At 34.4% G+C, this 14,600-nt stretch overlaps 1 protein-coding gene across 2 annotated transcripts in view; it reads right to left on the bottom strand.

Annotated features, from left to right (window-relative positions):
* The window catches only part of LOC106459090, an 18,993-nt gene that overhangs the window by 2,822 nt on the left and 1,571 nt on the right, over window positions 1–14,600 (bottom strand). The window contains exon 1 of one of the 2 annotated variants that reach the window (XM_022385583.1): window positions 2,769–3,219. The exons of the other annotated variant lie outside the window; for it this stretch is intronic. The gene's annotated coding sequence lies outside the window, so the exon portion shown is untranslated. Of the gene's footprint in view, window positions 1–2,768; window positions 3,220–14,600 lie in introns of those variants that run through there. 2 annotated transcript variants of the gene reach the window in all.

Raw genomic sequence — 14,600 nt, 5'->3', positions numbered from 1 at the left:
CGAGTCGAGTGCCTTAACCACCTGGCCATGCCGGGCAAACTAATATATAGTGTTTTGAAATGGATATAGAATTGGAACGAAAATTGCGAAATCTCACGTAAACCATGCATGAAAATAGAATAAAAAATAGATACACCATAAACTAAAATTTATAAAAGCACGGTGTAAAAAAATGTGAAATAAAATATACGTCATAATATCTTTACATTTTAAAAACATATATATATTAGCAAGACGTTTCCAGTAGGGCGCCCTCTATCTAGGCCTATAAAGAAGTCCTTGCCTAGTTATGTTTTAAGTGCTAAACATTTTAAAGTGTCTTTTACTGTAAGGATAAATATGAACTTAATGGTATTTTAATAAAAACGAATGTGGTAAATAATAATTACTTTGGACTTCTATAAATAATGCAACAAACTGAAATATATTAAGATTCTTTCTTAAAATTTTCATAATCGTCTAACTAGCACTGCAGTTCCTGAATCCAGTGTCTAATGGTCATAATTTCTTTTCTTTGTGCGTCTCCCAGCGGGTAAGCGCTAACATTCGGGGTTGGATTCCCCGTGGTTAACAGAGCGAAGATAGTCTGTTATGTAGCTAAAACAAAGAAACAAGACTCTTCTTTTTGCGTGAATGAAGATTGGCGCAAATGTTGACTGTCATTTCGTGCACATTTATTGCATATCTTTAACTAAACACCTTTTGTTTTGTTTTTTCGAACTATAACAATAGTTAACACTTGAGCAGCGTTATTTTCATCGAAAACAAATATGTTACTATTTTCGAACAAGGTGAAATGGTTTCTTTATTGTTATTATTGTATAATGAAAATTATATATGATAATAAATCCGCCATATTTTAATACTACAGCGTGATTTTAACCCAGTCTATATTTTAATACTTGTACCAATATCACTTATATGCTTTAAATTGCGCAGGTGAATACAAGGAAGTCTAATGTATAAATATTTAAAATTTAAATCCTTAAAATCAACATATAAGTATGTTTTACATTTAAAATACCGGGATGGACATCAGTTAGGAGTTGGTCTTTTTTCCTTCAATTTCGATTTGTTGATTGTTTGTTTGAAGTTAAGCACAAAGCTACGCAATGGGCTATTTATGATCTGCCCACCACGAGCATCGAAACCCGGTTTCTATCGTTGTAAGTCCGCAGGCATACCGCTGTGCCACTGGAGGCCTTTAAGTTCGAGTAGCAGTAAAATATTGTACATGAGTTGAGTGATAAGGGAATATTTCTAGAACTGTCCAGTACTCCTAGCAGAATGTCACTTTTGAGGGCAAGCATTGATTAAAAATTCGTAAGTCTGATAGAACAGCTCTGGGACCAATATACATCTAGCAAAAATTATTCATTTTTACCCACATGTTTATGCCATTAGTTTAATATTATATGGGCCAAGATGTACTCAACTGTTATCTCACTGGTTTACATCTAGTTATGTGTCCAAACTGTACGAAGATGTAAAAGGGTCAGCAGGCGTAATAAAACAGGCGTCTATTTGTAGTCACGCAAAACGCTACATTGGATAAAAACACTTTCGGGAATTTCTAACGATTGTTACGTAGTTTTTGTCTGACAGTATATTTTAAATCACCTCGTTCACAACTCTTTAACACAGAATATTTCTCGAAGCAGTTACTCGCCACATAAAACAGTTTCCCTCACAAATACACTGTACAGTGTAGATAGTTAACACTTTGGATTATTGCCAGCCCGTGGTTTAGAATATTGTTGTAACGGTTTCTGTTGTTGGGCGGGTTCGTTTTGATTAATCAGTAAAATTAATACGAAGTCCGGTACACTTAGTTAAGCAAAAGAAAAGCGATTTACTTCTTGACTGTAACTTACACGTTTTACACGCTACATTCGTTGATAGGGCTAACTCACAAATAAAACTACTTGTTAAATTTTCTCCCGTATCTACGACACAATTCAAATATTGGCTAATTAACACACTTAGTAACTATTCGATAACACAGTAATAGATTCACTAACTAATAACAAGCTGACTGACTCATTGATTAGTTCTCTAACTCGCTAACTGACAGATTAACTTTGGTGTTTTTATACAATTTTTTCAAGTCTCCAGAAAATTCGAGAAGTTATTTCAAATCTAAACACTTTGGAAATTTCTAGATATCAGGCGTCATCAATACATCATGTTGTAAACTTCCTCTAGCAAACAATACGTAACATCTAAATGAAAATATTAAAAAGTGTAGCTTAGAATAACCTTATAAAAAACTCCGTACAAACATCATGGATAACTGTGGGAAAATCTGACTGATATCTTCCTAAAATATTTTGCACGATAAAAAAAAAGCAGCATAAGCCAAACATTACAGCAGTGCGAAAATTCCAAATTATGTCTAGATATTATTTTATTGAGGATTTGTTTACACTCCTAGGATAAAAAGATGTAAAACTTGTTGATACGCTTTATTCCACTGGAACAGTAACATTATAAGTTACTACAGGGGATAGCCAAACCTCTGTAATAATTTTGTCCTAATAACATTACGTTCTTTACAGTAAGAAGAAGTTCGTCTATAGGAGAACACTACATTCACACACACAGGTTACGCGGAGAAAATACTTGACTGAACGCGTTAAGCCTTTTTGAAGACTAGTTTTTACTCACCCACATACTAAATGTATGTAAATCATGGAAAACTGATGAAGTTAAAACCTAAACACAATATAGCCATCGTCTTATAATAAGTATTATAAATTCATTCCTACCTTTTGCGTCATTTGTTTATTAATTACCGAGATTTGCGATATTGAGCCACGGCTAATCTTCTCTTAGCGAAAACTGATGAAATATCGACCCCAATGCACGTGCGCAAATGGGAACGAATTATGGATATCCACGCAAGTCTTCTGGAAGCAACTCGCGCTATGAAACCGCTGCTCGTTTGCTACGCACGCAGCACGTGCGCAGCGTACATGTTGGTTTTGGATAAATGTCGCGTGCGGGCACGTGCGAGGTTTTATTAACAATGTTGGCAGATGGTTGCGAGACTACAATACAGTTTTCCTACAAAGGACCCAGCCCTTACAGCTGGCATCGAGACGAATTGTTAGGGCTCAAAAAACATCTGGTGATCACAACGAGGCTGAAATTACAAGTGGCGGAACGACAGGGTTTGGGTTTAACGGTTTTCTGTAAACTTATGCTGAAGCTATGTTTCAAGGTAACGGTTCACTGTATTTAATGGACTACAGTCCTTGTCTTTTCGTATAACGGAATCTGGACTTTCTCTTCCACGTGTGGGTGCTTTAAAACTATCAAAATACATATTTACGTATATAAGTACAAATAGACCGATTTATTATAATTTTAATTAGATAAAAATTCCTTATTTTAAATTTAACAGTGCCTTTCCTTAAACGATTTATACAAAACATACTGATATGCGCTTATATGTGGGGAATGGTGCCCACAGAACGAGAGGGGAGAAGGGGAGGTCAAAATGAAATAGATCACCGGTAGTTTTATTTTACTTTCCTTAATTATACTACAGCGTAGAGGGGGACGTAGTCGTTTGAGAGAGGGGTGCAATCGTACCGTATGTTAACTGTAACACTATGTTATTAACTATTAATATAGACAGATTTTCCCTTTTGACTTTTGTGCTACTGTACGTGGCGTTTAGGTGTACACGACGTTGAGTAATCGGCTCATTTGGGAGAACACCCCGTAGGTTTGTGTGTGTGAGAGAGAGGGAGAGAGACAGAAATAAAGAGCATTTATCTAATTCCAAAAGCACTTAAAAGATCTCACTACATTTATGCGCCATATTTAATTAAAATAGTATTCATTGGCGCACGAGCTTGCTAATACCATGTACTGTGATACGGTGTAAAAAGCCGAAAGTTAGCGAAGCAACGGAACCAATAGACCTAACATTTGTAATAAAAATCGCTCAGCTCACACATACCCTTCACGCTATAAACTTAAACAGCATTTTGGACAAATTTTTGTCTCTCATCATTCAGTCCAGCTGATGAGTTTGGACATTAACCGAAGGGTCTCCTCGATAGTGACTCGTGGGAGATAAAAGACAGGTCTTAAATGCTATTTTTTGCACACATCTAATCTGCAATCTTAAATTGAGAAATTAAGAGAAACGCAAAAAAAAACACATCTGTAGTTTATGTGTTTTTTAACACATATAAATTGATCATTGTACATTCTCAATGCATGAATAAATACTTTATTCGTGTATTGTTTATTAGGGAATGAACACTAGTTTCGAAGTCTTTGTTATGCCGTGAAGCTCATGTTTTATTTGATAATCCAACAAGGTTGAGATCTCAGGTTTTATCATTTCTTCATAAGAGCTTCTACCCCTTGCCAAGTGAGACTTTGTTTGTGTTTTTATCGCACTGAAATTAATCGCCAAGCTGAAATAAAATCATTGGGGTGACTGACACGGTTTGAAATTATATTAATTACTATTCTGACACTATATGTATATATATATATATATTAAAAAAGACTAGGTCTTTTACTGTTGAAGACGTCGGGGAATACGACCATTTATCGGGTTTATATTCCTTTTGGACTTAATTCCTGCTTATTTAAAAAAGTAAATAAAAAATTACGAATCTGTAGTATATTATCGTCAATGGTTACGATGACAAGAGAAAGTCATATTATGCAGAGAGAGAGAGGGCAATGTATGGGTTGAAAAGTCATGTTTTATTGACATTATGACTTACGGCACCACATCCGCTATTGTGATGATTGTCCTAAACCTCTGAAGTTCAACACTATCAAATTATGTCTCTGAGAAGAATACTATTCTGTTCAAACATGTATAAAACACATTAACACAAAAAAGGGGAGAATGTTCTATCTCATTCTTAACTACTACGTTGCTAATTGTTTCACTCTTCCCCCCCCCCAGTGACACAGCGGTATGTCTGCGGACTTACAACGCTAGAAACCGGGTTTCGATACCCGTGGTGGGCAGAGCACAGATAGCCCTTGTGTAGCTTTGTGCATAATTAAAAACAAACAAACACTCTTCCACTAAGAGCTAAAATATTAGAGTTTCTTATAATTACCCTGACATCTAGTGGTTTTCTTTCGAATTTAAAAAACAAGTATAATGTTTTTTAATGAATTAAAGAAGTACTGAAATGAAAACAAAAAATTATTTCACGGTGGCAGCTTTTAGAATTATTATATGGAACGTTTAAAACAAAATTAGACGCTACTGATATTTATTATTAAAATCGCTTTCAAATGGCGGTTAATAAACATGTAGCAATATAATACAAATAGCATAATTTGTTTTATACTCAGCTTTAAATGTTGATATATAACATAGCAAACATAATTTTGTATGTGTTAAGCCAACTACACTACTTATGCATTAATTTTATGCAATGGCTTTCTGTATTTCATATTTTTTATGACTATAATATTTAATAGAATGAAAAATTATATTAACCCAAACGTGAAATGGTAAAATTCATATGAAAATCACAATTTTTAAATTTTAAGATCTGTTATTGAACTCTGTACAATCGAATAAGAAACTTAATGATCCTTCCGAAAAACCTCAAAAAAGTTAGTAGGTATATGATTTATTTTTAATTATTTCTTTAAAAAAATACTATGCAAGTGTTTTTGTCGCGTTCACTATATTGGAGATAATGTACTTACAAATTATAATAATTAAAATAGAATTCACAGAACAATTTGTTTCGACATAAGAAAAGTTACTTCCTCGGGCAATAGCATTGTGATGTCACACACACTCAGAGCGACCTCTGGACGCTCGTGATTGTTGGTTTACGTTATCGCGGTTTTGTAAGTACAGGTGATGGCTGGATTGAAGTAAATAAGGATAAGAAGCACAGCTGCGCGGTGTTGATAATAAGTCTATACCTAAACCTTGGAATCAAATGAATAATCGCGATGTTTTCTAAACAGCAATAAAAGCAAAGAATGGTAGAATTAAATAATAACAAAAATATACTAACATTTCTCCATTATACTTTCAAGTTTATTAATTCAGAAAATTAAATTAATCGTATAATCTTCTAATAATAGTATAATATAAACTTTAAAGTTTTCCACAGAAGTACGATGGTTGATTATGTTCATCAGTATTACTAATTAAAGAATAAAAATAAACCAACATTTTCCACAACGATTATAATTCCTATAATATTATAACCACAGCAAATGAAAACAACAAAAGATAAAAATTGTCTTCGATACCTATAGATAAACAACTTTCTTATCAAAACACAAATTGATTTCCCGATGTTTTGTCCAAGTCTTTTCCATTAAGGTGGATGTAGCAAACAAATCAGTTTCGTTTTATAAATAAATTAACAATTATCAATGTTTCCATAAAAATAGTGACATTTTTTAATACACGAAGAAAGTAATAAACTTTAATAATGGAAAAATTGAGTTTATCAAAGAAACTAAAAAACGTAATCAACAGAAGTTATTTTTTTTTTTTTTTTTTTTTTTTGTTATTCTATTTGAGTGTGATGGTCTAGCTAACAGTGGAACGCAAACAGAATTATTAACTTGCAAGTACAGCTGCACATCGTCACATGCGTTATAGGCGGTCTTACGGCAGCCATTTGGAGTTTCTTATATTATTGGCCCATTCAGCAGGTGGCCTGTAAGATTAGAGAGACGGTTTCATTTGGTATTGATAACATTTTTGTTTGAATGACAAGTAATTAATAAAAACAGTTTTAATTGGATTTTTATTCTGGTATGTTTTAGATAACGAAACCGTAGCGCATAATACTTTTTTTTTACCATTTTGGTTCTAATTCGTACGTAATTAACGATATAAAACAACTGATGAAATAAGCGTTCTTTTTTAAAGATAAAACCTTTGCATTTTCATCGTTGACTCTAGTAATAAACTAAAACAATGCCCACTACTGCGTGAAAAATATTTTAGGTTCAATGAAGGATAACAATAGTTCATAATGTCTCCCATGATGCAGTTAATAAGTAATAAATACTACAAACTCTGGAAACGCATTAATACATCTTTTACAAAATGTTTCATAGATATTAAAACATAATGCAAATCTTGAACCATATTATATTCATTAATGAATGTTTGTAAACAAATTGTGGGAAAGGAAATTAAATGAGAACATACGAGTTAGGGTTTCTGCTACTGTTCTACATTCGTTCTCTGGTTAATCTAAGTCTACATTTCTACGCAAAGAGTCGGGCTTAACGCAAGGTAGCTAACTAACTGTATAGAGCCCCTTACTGTGGAGAACATGCAAAAATACTTTTATGAGTGATTCTAACACATGAGGCTGCAAAACCCAAAAAATCATACGGTTATCCCATCAATGAATGTACAACATCCTTCTGTTGTACAGTTCTCGTCATTAAAGGTGATTCCATGTGTCGATAAGTTTGTTTCAAAATTATATGTACAGATGTTTTGATTTTTTTATACATGCTATATGGCTATAGTCGGTGTGAATAAATTAATATCTAATTGTATGTATGTGTTTTTTTCTTTTAAAATTCCGTAGAACAGTGAGATAGCGGACTTCTGGTTTTCAATAAATGAAGAGTCTTTGTATAATGGGAAAATGTCCCATTGTTCATTGAAATGTTAGGTATGCTAGTATGAAAAAATATTTTTACTGTTATTATTTATTTTCATTTTTTTTTTAATTTCCTGCATTTCGTATCTTACCTAGTGGCTTGAAACTAGTTCACGTAAAACAAAATTGGTGAATCGTGTACATTTTATCAATCCAGTACGCTCTATCAGTCGTATACCTAAATATTGATTACATTATTTCCTAACTTATAACAAACTGACCACTGCTGCATTACGAGATAAAAAGCAGCGCGAGTATGTCCACTTACTCAACATCCTTTACCTGAAAAATCAACAATAATCGTGCACATTTTTAATATAGTTTTCATCAAAATATACAACCTTCAGGGTGAGAAGAAATATGAAAATTCCTTTCTCAGTGTCGCCCCCCAGTGGCACAGCGGTATGTCTGCGGACTTACAACGCTAGAATCCGGGTTTCGATACCCGTGGTGGGCAGAGCACAGATAGCCCTTTGTGTAGCTTTGTGCTTAATTACAAAATAATAATAATTCTCAGTGTCTCCGCAACCGATTTATCGGATAGTTTGAGAACATACAATAGTTCTAATCAGAATTCAGCAAATAAAAAAATACTTTAGTGGTCTTTACAGAGATGCTATGAAATTATGTGATACTGAACTCCTAAGTAATAAGAAAATATTCATAAATTTAATGAACGGAAAAACTTGATCTCTTTCTCCTTTTTTTTTTTTATTATTGTGAACGTTTAAGCATTTAAATTCTGGCCATATGGGGAAGTGTGATAAAATCTATATCAAGAATATGAATAAATCGTGAATGTGAGCTCAAAATTCTAATAGAATATGCATATGAGTCAAGCAGATAATTATTATCAGTGAAACCCTATTGGTCAGCTTGCGGTTACCTGAAGTGTGTGTAATAAGACTACAATCACGTTAAAACTCTAAAAATTTCCGAAACTTAAGTCAGTCAAATTAAACATATATTTATTACATAACATAATATTTAGGGATAACAACAGACTTATTGGTCCACCTAGGCTGCCCCGTCATCTTAACTAAATAAAAACTATTAAAACAAAAACTCAAAGCAAGCCCATATTCACTAAAAAAAATGTTATCTATATATATAAACGCGAATGTCTCTCTCTCTGTATCTATCTTTCTCTCTCTCTCTCTCTCTCTGTGGGTCTGTTCCTTATGCACTGCTACATCTTTAAAGCTACAAACTTCAATCTCGGGGTACAGATACAACTTTGTGCGGGAAGTAACATGTACCATGTGGCCGCAGCTTCAGAGGCCGTTTTTAGGCCGCAAATTGAGGCAAAAGTGACCACTATAGCAATTTTTCTCAAATTGAAAAGGCCGAATTTTTTGTTAATGTGTGATCAAGAGGGTTATTATTTAGGTTTATGTTCTGTGTGAGAATCCCTTCATATCATTCTATACATGCTCAATTATGTGTTAGAATGATTTAAAAACTTCGTGGAAACTTCATTTGTGCTCTTTCCCTCCCTCTCTCTTTCTTCTACACACACATGCCTGCTCTGTAACTCCCCTTAACTGAAAGAGGCTGGTGCTTTCTCTCGAACATGCGCGCACACTCCCTAAACTAAATAGGCTTGCTTCCGCTGTATCTTTTGCTTTGCTTGCGTGTACTCGCAAGAATCACCAATACGATGACTTTACAGAAATTTTTGGTATCGGGAAATTTTAATTTTTCTTGTGTTGCAACGAGAAGAAAATAAATCAATTATTAATTAAATGGAAATATAATAACGTCAGAATACGTTGCATATGACACTTGACCACACAGCAGAAATCAGGACACCAAAAAGTGGGGATTTTTGTTTTGGAAACTTGAAATGTCATGTAAAACACATGCAAGAAGAATGAGAAATGTATCCGGTTTTGCTTTGATTAAAATAGCTTTAAAAATTATTTGTTTCGCACATTGTTATTTTTATTGATTTTAATCAAAATATTTAGTTAGGTAAAGAAATCATTTTGACTTGTTTTGCAAAATTCGCGATTAATATGGTTGATTTAATCAAAACAATTCAGGATATTTAAAGCCATTTTCATCCGAGCAACGCCAGGTACACTGCTAGTTGGTTATAAAGAGTATTGCAATCTAAGCAGACGTATTGTCTATAGTTAAAAGACGTAATTACGAAATATTAATGTCTACTTTAAACTTCTTAAAACATAATTATCTAAAAGTTAAAACACTGAAAGATGTTTAATATTTGAAAATATCAATAAACGCACACATAATATTCACTCGGAACGAATTAGCCTGTATTTTATAGTTTTGTTTGCTGCTACGTTAAGGCCAATGACAACAAAGTCGAATTCCATAAGCTACCATTCAAATATTGTCGTTAGATCCAAAACAATTCTATAATTGTTTACAGTTGTTCTAAAACACTTCTTTGCCGGAAATTTCGTAACTCTAGTCATAAAACACTATGTATACTATATTTTCATCAAACATAATAAATGAGTTAGCGTCATCAACAGCAATAATAATATAGATTTATATAACCTTATTTAAATCGTTTGTTTGAAAAATTTGGAATCAATTTTCCCTATGAAAGACATACGATATACACAATTTTTATACTATACTTTTTCATAGCGTTCCCTATATAAAACCCCTGTCTATTTGCACGTTGTTTAGGCCGGGACCTATACTGGTCAGTTTATTACAAAATCTTCTACCCGCCATTACTACGTTCTTCACTGAGAATATTTTTCTTTCTGAAATTCGTGCTCTTAAAAACTAAACACAAAAAACCTGCAGTAAACCACGTGGTCTTGTTACACGTCTCATCAATATTTGTCCATAAGCAACTTTCTTGAAAACTAAACACAAAAAACCTGCAGTAAACCACGTGGTCTTGTTACACCTCTCATCAATATTTGTCCATAAGCAACTTTCTTGAAAACTATACACAAAAAACCTGCAGTAAACCACGTGGTCTTGTTACACCTCTCATCAATATTTGTCCATAAGCAACTTTCTTGAAAACTATACACAAAACACCTGCAGTAAACCACGTGGTCTTGTTACACCTCTCATCAATATTTGTCCATAAGCAACTTTCTTGAAAACAAAGGAAATACATTACAAACGCAAGGTTTTTATTTAAGTCCGTATCAATAACTTACTTATCTGAAGACCAGATGGCCTTACAGAATAAAAGCTTTTAGGTCTATTCGCCGATGAAGATTCTAAGCTACTTACATATCTGTGCATCTGGTTGCCTAATCTGATACAGAAAATTAGTTATCACAATTCGCCGATGAAGATTCTAAGCTACTTACATATCTGTGCATCTGGTTGCCTAATCTGATACAGAAAATCAACGTTTCAATTGACGAATTTTCTAAAACTTATTTAGGCCTACATCAAAAATCCGCACTAATAAACAAAACAACACCAACAAAATTTGATCTTTCGGGAATTTGGTAAGCTCTGGTTGAAGTTGAACTACAGTACCCACTCCTTACACAGCCCGGCATGACCTGGTGGTTGGGGCACCCGACTCGCACTCTTCGGGTTACGGATTCGAATCCTCGTCACCGAACATGCTCGGGTATTATAATGTGACGGTCCATCCCATTATTCGTTGGTAAAAGAGTAGCCCAAGAGTTGGCGGTGGGTGTTGTTGACTAGTTGCCTTCCTTCTAGTCTATCACAGCTAAATTAGGAACGGCTAGCGCAGATAGCCCTCGTGTAGCTTTGCGCGAAATTCATAACAAGCCAAACCACTTATAAAACAGTTGCAGTCGGTTTGATTGTGACTGTTCTTTAGAGATAATCTGACTCGATGAAAAAATCTTGAAGTTGCGCCGATAAAATGAGGTTTCCTATAATAGTCAACTGTGGACGTAAAAAACTATTTTCTTTTGGTTTTTTTGTTGTTGTTGTTGTTGTCAAACGCAAAGCTTCACAGCAGGCTATCTCTGCTCCTCTCACACCGGGTATTGAAATTCGGTTTTTAGTGTTAAAAGCCTCGGACTTACCGCTGGGCCGCCAGGAGGAAACTAATTTCATATTGATATCGTAACGTAGGATGTTTATTTAAAAGGCTTCTAATGGACCGGCCGCCCAGCTAATATGCAAGTATTGTTGTAGCACCACCACCAAAGTTGGAAACCCCAACACCACCTATCTACTCAGACATCTCTGTAAAATGATTGGTCGAAGTACCGACTATATACTCAATAAAGTAAGAACGACATATGAATGCATACACAAACTGAAAAACAATTAAATTCACTGAAAATATATCTTTTTTACCATTATCAGACTTTCAAAAGTTTACGTTACATCCTGATGCTTACTACGTAAGTTCAGAGTATTAAGTAAGGCCTACTTTGCTAAAATAACTTTGAAAACGGAAATTCATTTACCTAAGAACTAGCATTTATCTAAGCAAAATAATAAAGCTATCGATCTACGGGGACGAGCATGCATAATGATCCATTGCTGTTTTGCCCATTACAAGCATTTTGAAGTAAGATAAAATGAAAAAAAAAGTATAGGAACGGAGGGTTAACTGTGTTTAAACGAAGGGTTTGCACATGCTAAAACAGTGGTGTGCGCCCCCTTGTGGCTCAGCGGCAGATATAATAGCGCTAAAAATGGGGTTTCGATTCCTGAGATGGGCAGATCATAGATAGCCCATTGTGCAGCTTTGGGCTTAACAACAAACAAACAATGGCGTGTCGTCGCAAACGGGAGTCGTGTCACCACGGGTGACACGTTTAGCACGTAATATTTGGACTAATGGCAAATTCCCGATCATTCGACAGAGCAATGCCGCCACACCTATGCTCAGCAGCCTTTTCTGAGTGAAGTTAACAAAGAGATGCGAAGCTAGAGGTACACCATGGCTGCTTCTTGATGAAATACCACTCTTCAAAACACTTGATCCTTTGGGTCGGTTTTGAAACTCTATAGTCTCTTAGCAGTAATATACGTCTGCTCATGGTGAAGAAGGAGGCACCACCATCATTCGAAAGCTTTACAGGGGCGGATCCAGGATTTTTAGCAGGAGGGGGCCCAAATGGAAACAAAAAAGTAAGTAAAAGAATAAGACGGAAGACATCTCACTTATATTAGATAAAAAAACTAAACCAATAAATTTTGTTTTTAAGGTTAATTTATGATTACTTGGGTTTTTTTATTTATAATTTTTTTTATCTAGATATTTAAAAAATATCTAATTATGCTTTGCCCGAGCAGGGGTGTCCAGACCCCCTGGATCTGCGCCTGCTTTAGTTGATGTTTTTATTTTAAAATTTCTTTAAACACACAAAAACAAATCTGTTCAATGACTTTGAACAACGTTTGGAACAATTAATGTTCATTTTCAAATAATAAAATAGTAAACCAAAACAACGCCAAAAAATATTTGCCTCTAGCACTCTCGATCATTAGCTAAAGTCTGCTAAGATGTATAAATGGTGAACCAGCGGTGTATTCTGTAAACGACAAAGATTGTTTAGTATGAATATGTAAATCTAAAAGTAGTAAATAAAGACAGGGTATTTCGTAATTATTGCACTATGTGAAAGAAAAAAAAACATTTACGAGCATGTTGCAAATGCACAGTAAAAGAATGCGCTTAGTGAATGTTAAAATTCTACCTCGTGTGGATGTTTACATCATGCTACGACTAGCTAGACACTCCTGTACCTAAACCTCTAGACTCTAGAGGCATGAGGCTGAGGGCACGTGACGAGTTATTCCCGCCGCTGTGCAGATGCTACTTCCGTGCTTTTCATCCCTCGTTAGCACCTCCCAGTTTTGATCAATGGATTTAAACATGTTCAAATACATTCTTTGTAGGTTGAGACACGTCTAATGATATTTTGATTTAAAACACCTCGGTATGTTGATTTTAAGAATCTGATTGTACGTCGACGTTATTTAAAACGGAATAGACAAAAAATATCAAATATTGTAATCAGCATATTTTATTTACCAATCAGCGCAGTTGGACAGCAGTAACTTTAAAGACTTACAACGCTAAGATCCGAGGGTCGATTCCACGCCGTTGCCACAGCAGATAAGCCCACTTATTCGTGACAAAAAGATGATATCGCTATCTTATGATTTAGTTTAACTGTAAAATACCGAGTATGGTAGTCTCCCTATTTTGTCAGCCAACATCTTGCAAAGTCTAAACAGAATGTATCAGTCGCGAACAAAGGACCCGGATAAGTAAGTAAACACTCTCACAATCAATACATATTTATTCTATATGCCAGGTGAACTCTTCCAACGTGTTGTATTACAAGTTTATAATTTACTTACGAAAAAAAGTTCAGACAGGCGTGTGAACAAAATTTTTCCTTTTCTTTTGTATTTTCCTCAGTTGTATTGTAGTTATACAATGTTTGACACTGAAATATTGTGCCCTTATTTTACGTAACTTATTTTATTTCCTGTCATTTGGACATAATACTTGGTATTAGGTACCATAGCTTATTAGTTTAAATAACTTTACTTTGTTTGTTTATTGAATTTCGCGCAAAGCTACACAAGGGCTATCTGTGCTATTCAATTACAAATAGCATGCATAACAAAAAATATCGGGTTAAATGAATAATTATCTGGTTTTTCAAGAGGATCTACAAGAGTTTAAAGGTTACTCAAGCAGAGCGCAACTATAAAACAAAGTGATGTAAATGATCTAATTAACTCTCAGCTTGGTTTTCATCAAGTTGGTAACTAACGGATAACAAGCCAGAAACTAAGCATGATACAAATGATATAATTAACTCTCAGCTTGGTTTTCATAAAGTTGGTAACTAACGGATAACAAGCCAGAAACTAAGCATGATACAAATGACATAATTAACTCTCAGCTTGGTTTTCATCAAGTTGGTAACTAACGGATAACAAGCCAGAAACTAAGCATGATACAAATGATATAATTAACTCTCAGCTTGG

Source organism: Limulus polyphemus, unplaced genomic scaffold (genome assembly GCF_000517525.1).
Source record: "Limulus polyphemus unplaced genomic scaffold, Limulus_polyphemus-2.1.2 Scaffold25, whole genome shotgun sequence".
NCBI lineage: Eukaryota > Metazoa > Arthropoda > Merostomata > Xiphosura > Limulidae > Limulus > Limulus polyphemus.
Note: the sequence above shows the minus strand (reverse complement) of the source record. Positions and strands in the feature narration are given on the sequence as shown.